The 8,977-nt window shown below is 46.6% G+C and overlaps 1 non-coding gene across 1 annotated transcript; it reads left to right on the plus strand.

Moving 5' to 3' along the window:
• Window positions 1-376: 376 nt before the first annotated feature.
• Window positions 377-466, plus strand: Trnay-gua. Its single transcript is given in 2 exon segments — window positions 377-413; window positions 431-466. It is a non-coding gene; the product is annotated as a tRNA-Tyr (tRNA).
• Window positions 467-8,977: the final 8,511 nt, after the last annotated feature.

Here is an 8,977-nt window from a genome sequence, read left to right on the forward strand (position 1 = left end):
GCACTCCCCCGTTAACAAAAAGCAAGCCACGGTTCCCGAAGTCGCGCTCACCTGGGCTTTTGACAACTTGGGCGTCCTTTAGAGAATTCAAATCAAGGCTATTATTTAGCTTTTTTCCTTGTGTCTAGAGCATCGAATGCAACGAATCATTGAACATGACTCAAGTCGCGCCTTTTGTTCAGAGGGCTAGAATTTTTCACAACGTTACAATCTGTTCATTTCCACAGCGAGAAATGAACATTCAGCTTTGAAAGTATAAAAAGTATTAGTAAAATAAAAATAAAATAAAACGCTACATAAAAAAAAAAGAATTAACTAAAAAAAATAAAATACGTAAAAAGAAATCTATACTGACTTTAATCCCATAGAATTTGTTCCGTCGATAGCTCAGTTGGTAGAGCGGTGGACTGTAGAGGAAACGATTGCTGTCATCCATAGGTCGCTGGTTCGAATCCGGCTCGACGGACGTGCGTTTTTGTTTTTTGCAAAAACTTGCTTTTTGTGGATGTAAGGATCTTAATGAAAGTGCTACATATGCATTTTCACTGTTCAGCGCTATAAACAAAAAGTGCCACTTAGTATTGTAAGTTGTTTCACTGCCTGCTTCATTTTTAGCACAATAATAATTAAGTTATCTCTGGGCGCATTGGGTTGTATTTAAAATTAGCGAACCTTTCATGGTTTATGAGTTGGGTATATGGTTGATTCCCCAAAGCGCTACTTTTCGAAATCTTTTTCGAGTACGACGGAGGCTATTAGGGCTACGCGTAAGAACGTAAGCGTAAAGGCTGCTCGGCACATTTGCGCGAGTTCGACCAAATGTGACTGCAGAGGGCTTGCGACGTTAATCTTTTTACTGATTGCTAGGGCAACGGGGCGGTTGTAAGCGGCTTAAAATTTCGTCGCCATAGCAACGATTAACGTCGCAAGCCGTTGCAGCCGCACTCAATCGGAAGTGTGTGAATCAACCTTGAGTTCGAATTTGCATGCCAATACTCTTTTACGGCCAAGGAAAGAGCAGCTGTGCCCCCAAAAGAAAAGAGTAATTATTGCCCCGCCCGGAACACCGGCTACAGGTTGTGCAACGCGGCTTGCCCACTGAACACCAAGTCGCCTATTAGACGTCGAAAGACGTCTTGGCAAGACGCTTGTCTTGGCAAGACGTGATATAGCCTAAGACGTCTTGAGTCACCTTGAAGCTGCCCTCTAGACTTCATAACGCTCCCTCTTGTTTGGACTACAAGACGTCTTGCAAGGTGCTTCCTAGACATGTTAGAGACAGCTACAAGACGCCTTGCAAGATGTAATTAGGACGTTTCTAAGACAACTAAAAGAAGTCTTCGAAGATGTGCTAACAAGGCGTAATATTGCGCAATATGTTTTGAGATGTCTTATCGATATATGCTTCATAACGCTCCCTCTTTTTTGGGCTGCAAGACATCTTGCAAGACACTTTGTAGACGACTTCGAAAACACGACGTGTTTTCTTGCAAAATCTCGGTTGGGCGTCTGCAAGACAACAAGATGTCTTAGAAGATGTCTTGGCAAAACTTTATATAGCCCTAGGCATCTTAGACATATTCTGGCCGTCTTGTAGACGTCATAACGCTCCCTCTTTTTTATGCTACGAGGCGTCTCGAGCGATGTTTACAGGACAACTAGAAGGTCTTTTGCGTTATGATCCACAATATCCGTAAATGACAATCGCACGTGTGTAGTTTGAGCCTGGTGGCTGTATTTTTCGTTATAAACGGCCCATTCTGGCAAGCGCTCTGAGAAGGCCCAGCTTAGAGCACGTGATATCCGGCGCAATCGTGAAGTAGGTCGTCTCGGGACGAGCAAAGCTACAGAGAGGCTGACGTCGAGAGGATGGCCTAGTCGTTCCAGCCACCGAAACGGCTCCTTTTGTACGAATTTTGAGTGGCGGGTTATTCTTCTATAATCGTGTAGGGGGACAATAGCGACTTCTAGGACACACAAAGGGAATTCTCGGGAAGAGGGGAGTTCCTCCTTCCCCTCTTCTCTCGTCGTGGCCGGAGGCGAGACAAGCATCGTCACTACCTGTCAAGGTTGCTAGACGAGCATTACAAACGAGGCGTTAGCGACATTTACCAGGTGCTCTTTGCTAATCGTTTAACTTGTTTTAAAATTTCTTTTCGTGACTTTTTTAACAAGATATTGGTGTGTTCGATGTGATACTGCTCCTTTGAACACATATATACCAAAAAATGAGCGCCAAAATTTTATTGTTGTATCCCTTTAACACCACATACTTTTCTGGGGCAGAGCTAAGTTGCACAGTAAGCAAAAATTTTGCAAATTCAAAAACTTTCGAGAAGTGTTTATTAAAAAAAAAAAAAGATGCAGCTAAATACGTAAAGGCTGAGGCTTCGGAAGGAAATACTTATTAACAATATTAACATATTCACTAGACAGAGTAAAAACAAAAGTAACTAGGACAAGTTAAAACAATACAAATGACTAGGAAAAGTTGAACCAATACAATAGACTAGGAAGGGTTGACCAATACAGCTGACTAGGAAGGACTGAACCAATACTATAGACTAGGAATAGTTGACCAGTACAACTGACTAGGAAGAACTGACCAATTAGACCGATTAGGAAGACTTAAACAATATACAAATAACCAAAAGGAGTTAAAACAGTACAATTGACTAGGAAGAGCTGAACCAATACTTTAGTCTAAACATGATAGCAAACCTGAGACGGACAGGAAAAGGAAACCACAAAGGAGAACATAAAAAGAACAGGCAACGTCTCAAACTCAACTACAAAGTTTATTTCGTACACGCCTTATATGCTACGTACCCAAGTCCAGGAAAAGTTGACCAGTACAACGGATTAGGAGGAGTTGACCAATACAACCGACTAGGAAGATTTAGGAAATACAAATGTCCTGGAAGTGTTGAAACAAAACAGTTGACTAGGAAAAGACGGCACTTCCAACATCTAAGACCTATGCAACAAAATCAAATAAATTCTGAAAAAAAAAAGTTGTGGCACAAGGAGTTTGAGCAGCTCCCACTGGTTGAAATCAAGGTCTGAAATAAACAAGAGGTGCAAAGTGAAACAAGAAATTTAGCTAGAAAATGATACTTTAGACACCCGAAATATACATAAAAAAAGTGAAAGCCGTTTACAACTCCCTGTAACACCGAATTAGAGCGCAGCTCTTGAGGAGGAGGAGGAGGGAAGGGTACTGGGGAGGTGAAGTGACCTGGGGGGGGGGGGGTCAAGTGACCTTGGGGGTCACGTGACGATACCGATGATGTCATCAGTGACGTCACTGATGACATCATCAGGGACGATGACGATGCGGACTCCGATGACGTCATCAACGACGATGACGATGCGGATGCCAGTGACGTCATCAGTGACGTCACCGATGACGTCATTCGTGATGATGACGATGACGATGCGGATGCCGGTGACGTCATCAGTGACGTCACTAATGACGTCATCAGTGATGACGACGATGACGATGCGGATGCCGGTGACGTCATCAGTGACGTCACTGATGACGTCATCAGCGATTATGACGATGACGATGCGGATGCCGGTGACGACATCAGTGACGTCACTGATGACGTCATCAGTGATGATGACGATGCGGATGACGATGACGTCACTGATGACGTCATCAGTGATGATGTTTTTCTGCTAAATTTAGCGGTTGCATTTTTTCCGCTAAATGGGACGGGAGCAGGAAAAGAGGAGGAGAGGGTACAGAGGGGAAGGAGGGGCATGCCCTCCCCTCCGTACCCTCCCTCCTCCTCATCAAGAGCTGCGCTCCAGTTCAACGTTACAGAGAATCGTAAACGTCTTCCATTTTTTTTTCCTGGTTAGTAGGCGAGGAAGTCTGGAATAGCCAACATTGTCGATAAAATAAATGGGGGGCACGTTTACTTATATTTCCCGTTAACTTTGGAACTATTGTTTATCTTCCCATTTAGCACTTGAGTATGTCTAAGTTACGCCGGGGCGGATCCAGAACTCCGTTTTTTTGAAAGGCGGAAAATTTGTAAGGATGCTATTCTCCCCTTCTTTCGTGTGCACCGGGGGGTCCACCCATGTCAAATTGCCCTCCGAGAAGGGGGGAGGGGGGGGGGGGGGTCGACTTGGTTTGGGGAGGGGGGCCGCCCCCGTAGCCCCCCCCCCCCCCCCCTCTTTTGGATCCGCCACTGAAGTTACAAACACCCAGAAAAAAATGTTCACTGTCATGCCTAAGTCATCCTGAAGATTTTGATGATTGAGAGTTCACTTGTTCCTACCTGTCCAAAAAAAAACCTTGAAAAAAAAAGCAAGAAGAAAGAATGAATTTTTTTTACAGCTTCCTTTATAGTATACTATAGGGTGTTTCTTCTTAAACGTAACAGACGTGTTAAAAAAAGCAATGAAAGCTACACTAATGCGGTTTGTGCAACTGAGTTGTACGATCAGGGGAACACAATATAGGGGGCTAATCGTCGCAATAAGCCGAATAATGAACTAAAATTTGTTAAGTAGCGTTTTAATTAGCAAGCATACACATGTTGTTCCAATTAGAAGCTTGCAGCTTGCTGAGCGTCACCGAAAACCACTAAATCCGCAACTTTCAGAAATACTTCAACTATGTGGGAAGCGCAGTAGTGCACTAAAGTTACCACTCGTGGTACAGGCACAAGGCTGGGGCCACCATGAGAGACGAAAAATACCGCGGGGGCGCGTTATGGAACCGGTAGCCCTGCACCTGCTCCACGGGCGGTAACTTTAGCGCTCCACCGTGCTTCTTACATGCTCGAAGTCTTTCTGATGTTAAGAAGTTTTAGAATGGGGGACCCTTGCGCTCGAGGGCCCCTAAGGAATAGGGGCTCACCACTGCGCATGCGCCGAACCTTAAAGGGACACTGACACCCCCCAAAAAATTTTTTTAATTTTTTGCCAGGCGCTTCATTATGGTGTGGGAGGACTACCCAATTAATATTTTGCAACAGAGTAGCGTATTTTTTTAATAAAACCAAAAGACGCAACTGCTCGAAACCGAAACCGAAACCCGACGGAGGTCGGAGAAGTGGAGAGAAGAGAGTGAGTGGCGGAAGTCACGTGGCTACACCCGACCGTGTTTTTTTTCGTTTTTTTTTTCTCCTTCCCGGTAGCAGACGACATGTGGCGTATGGGAACTGCTCGCCGTGGGATTCTTTTGCAGTTATGTATGTTCCGCTCGTTGTTCTCTACTCCAAGATGAGTGGTTTTGTACATTGAGGAGTTGGAGATGAGTAGTGAGTGCCCGTGGTGAATTTTGATCGGCTCCGAAAAGAATACACCCAAGATGTTGCGTGAAGAGCTGGCTCACATGTCCCGCGTCCGAAACAGAAGTGGCATTGTGCGACAGAGTTTCCGAAAGATCAACGGGATCGGGACCAATGGCTGGCTGCAATTCCTGTAGACCATTTACGGGCACCTCGGAAAGCGGACGCTACCTGATTTATATGCTCCTTGCATTTTGTGGAAAGTGGTTACATTGAGTTCGCAGGTGTCAAAAAGGATATCCCATACCATCTAATTCAGCGACGTGTCGTCCACAACATTTGTTTATTTTTTTTTGTTTCTTCAGTAATAATTGTAAAAAAAAAAAAAAAATGTAGACATCAAAAAATACTTAGAAAAAAAAAAAAAAGTTTCACGGGGGATTGAACCCGGCTCCACCGGGTGTGAAGTGGACGTCTTTCCCACTGAGCTACTGGGGCATATCGAAAGTGGGGTATCTTTTTCCTTAGTAATAATTCAGCCGATAAACTGTAAGTTGGCAAGTTTGCTGCCGATTTTCCTCTAGCAAAAGCACTCCCGGGTCGAAGTCAGGATGCACCACGCATTGGCGACATTCTCACCTAGTAAAGAAATCGTACGCGTGCATATTCCACTCGAAGTAGACACGTCGCGCTTGACGTTTGCGCGAGCGATGTCTTCAGCCACAAGAAGGGAGCGACGGCTCGGCGACGTCTTCGTGCAAATCGGCTTGGTGGTCGGGCGTGTCGTACGGCATGAATACCAATTCTTTTGACCAGTCCCAAATTTCTCTTTTAAAGGCAGACAAAATTCGACGGTACCGCGAACGACAGTTCTGAAATAGAGGTCCCACGCCCGTCGTCCGCTGCCATCGCCGTCCCTGCAAGTCCCACGATACGCGAAACGACGCACGCACAGAATGCTTCCGGTTGTCTGTGGAACTTTTTTTTCAATCAACGTATTTGCAGCTTTTTAGAAGCCACAAAAAATGGGTTTCATATTTTTTTCTATTTTTAATATTGAGTGTGTGCCTTCAGTGACCCACGACTTTGATTAAATTTGGTGGTCGCATCGATACCTTAGAAAACGGCCCGTGACCGCGGAAAAGAGAGTGAGCGAGACTCGAACCGGCCAGTTCTTGATCGGCGGTTTTCGGGCGGAAAGAAACCGAATTTCGAGCCGCAAATTCTGTTCTGGGTAGTTGAGCTCTCATATGTCACGTACAACTAAAAACCTCGGCGAGCATAAATACCCTGTCAGTGTCCCTTTAACTGCTTTTTACAGCGGAGCTGTTAAGGGCTAGTTTCCCCAGGATTGTGTCCATGAGCATAACAAATGATTACACAGAACTCTGGACAGATACCGCCATCTATGAGCGACAGTGGCAACCAGACAATCGGCTTGCCGGTTGTCTGGTTGCCGCCGTCGTTCATAGATGGCGGAGACCTTTCCAGCCTTTCTACTCTGGTTTGCCGACTTGCGACCGGCCATCGCTTCATTCCCACCACAGTACAGCTTCGCTGGTCTCCCTTTTTCACCAGAGTGGAAAGGCTGAAAGGTTTTCGTTTAGCGACGTCCAGGCTCCTAAGGCAGACATGCGGCGCCCAGAATCGCTCGCTTCGGAAGAAATCTGTCATGGTCTCTGCACTATCAGGCACGTTCATCGGCAATAAATGGTGCAGCAGGCCTTCGCCTTGCCTTACCTCGCTTAAATAACAAAGCATGAGTGATGATCTCGCCCTGTTTTCTAGATCGACCTCTCATTCTGGCCGTTTTTAAGCCTGAGGAGACGACGTAACCAATTCCTTTCAGAAGTCCATCGAGCAACTTTGATGCTCGCCACTGCTTGGACACGAAGCGCGCGATTGGATCCGAGTCGTCGCCCAACGCTGACGCAGCCCTCGTGTCCAATACATGATCAGTGTCTGAGCAAGCAATGGCGGACACTGCGGCGTTGGCGTGGACGTTTGAAAAGGGTCTAATTCTAGTGGCTTGTCTTGGCTAAGACTCGTAAACAAACGAACAAAAGAACACACCCACGCACACGCACGCACATGTAGGCACGCGCACGCAGGCACACGCACACGCACACGCACACGCACACGCACACGCACACGCACACGCACACGCACACGTACACGCACACGCACACACACAAAAAGTGCTGACTCGCAATTTACTTAAAAGGGCTCTGCAATCGTATTTAAGCGTCTAACGTTTTTGGGGTTGGTACGGCTCCTGGGGTTCGAGCAAACCTGCGGGCACGGAGAGAGTAACTAAATATCAGTGCGTCATATTTTAACCGGACCCGACCGCGGTGCCGAAAGCGCGCAATATGTGACGACATCGTGACGTTTTAGGTCGTAGCCTTTCTACTGGTCAGAGCCGCTAAAAGGTTCTTTTTAGTCGAAATGCAAAATATAAGTGGCGCCGAGCCGCTTCCATTACTTATAAAAGTAGTTTTTGTTCAGTACTTTAGACAAAACAAATGCAGTTTATAGAGTGCGGAAACAAGAAATTACCCGTCGACATACGCACCACCAAGCGGTGGAAAAGGCGGTGCATACTAGAAAGGTGTAGTGGGATCAGGCACCGACGAGCGGGCAGCACAGAAAGGTCCCGGATGTACGCGGCGGTGCTGCAGTCGAGGATCCGACCGGTTCTGAGCGTTCCGAAGGCCTTCGGCGAGCAGCTTTGGCTTGCGGTTTGGCCGTTTGGAGGTATGGCAGCGCGAAGTGGCTCCCGTTCTGAACTGATTTTTACCCCGTGTTTGCTGTCGTTTGTGGCCAATGAAGTGTCATGCCGAATTAATGTTTAATCGCGCAGCAAATGCAATGCAAGCCGCCCTGGCTGCCCGCTTCATACAGCCTATCCAGAACGTGCTTTAGTGACGCGCTCTCGAGCCGTCGACACGGACTGCGGCAGCCATGAGCGCTCGCTGAGCTCATTACCCCTCCTCTAGTTCACGGCTACTGAAGCAACCATGGGACGTCATGAAGGAGGCTATTTTTCGCTTGTTTTTGTAATTTTAATTTGCCTATAACTTTTAAAATAAAGCGACATTCGAGAAAAGAAAAGTTTCATTAAGTTACTACTTCAGCGCGCTCAGGTTCGGTGCAAAAAAAAAAAAAAAAAAGCAGTAAAAAGTTCTTGCAGGGCCCCTTTAAATCGAAATGCAAAAAGCTGGTTGCTTAGACATAGTTGAGCGAAAGCACGAAAAGTCGAACAAGGAGCGAGCTACAACAGAGAGGGCAGGGCCGGATTAAGGTACGGGCTAAGGGGGCTGCAGCCCCGGGCCCCAGTGTTGTCAGGGAACCCCGTGCTGGATCCTGGAAATTTTTGAAAAAAGGTTAGTCGTTTTCCATTTATAAGACATCTTTGACCAAAATCAGAAGGAGTACTGAAAAGGGTCGTTGGCGCATTGGCCTTCTCGTCTCCTTTCATTTTGTTTTTCAGCGGGGAGATGGGAATGTTGTAAAGTTCCGGTCTCTAGAGAAACTGGCGTTTGTAAGCGCGTGCCAAAGCACAAGATGTAACGCGGCCTTCCATGTCCTTCGTCACGGAGGGTGCGAAGCCGTCGACGTTGGCGGTCCCGTTGATGTCTCAACTAATTGAAACTCAATGGAGGGACGGCCATGGTTTTCCCTTTTGTACTGGGGCCCCCTTGGTGGTCCATGGGGAGTTTATTGCA

The sequence above is a fragment of the Ixodes scapularis genome, unplaced genomic scaffold (genome assembly GCF_016920785.2).
Source record: "Ixodes scapularis isolate PalLabHiFi unplaced genomic scaffold, ASM1692078v2 PGA_scaffold3__209_contigs__length_174095766, whole genome shotgun sequence".
In the NCBI taxonomy this organism is placed as follows: domain Eukaryota; kingdom Metazoa; phylum Arthropoda; class Arachnida; order Ixodida; family Ixodidae; genus Ixodes; species Ixodes scapularis.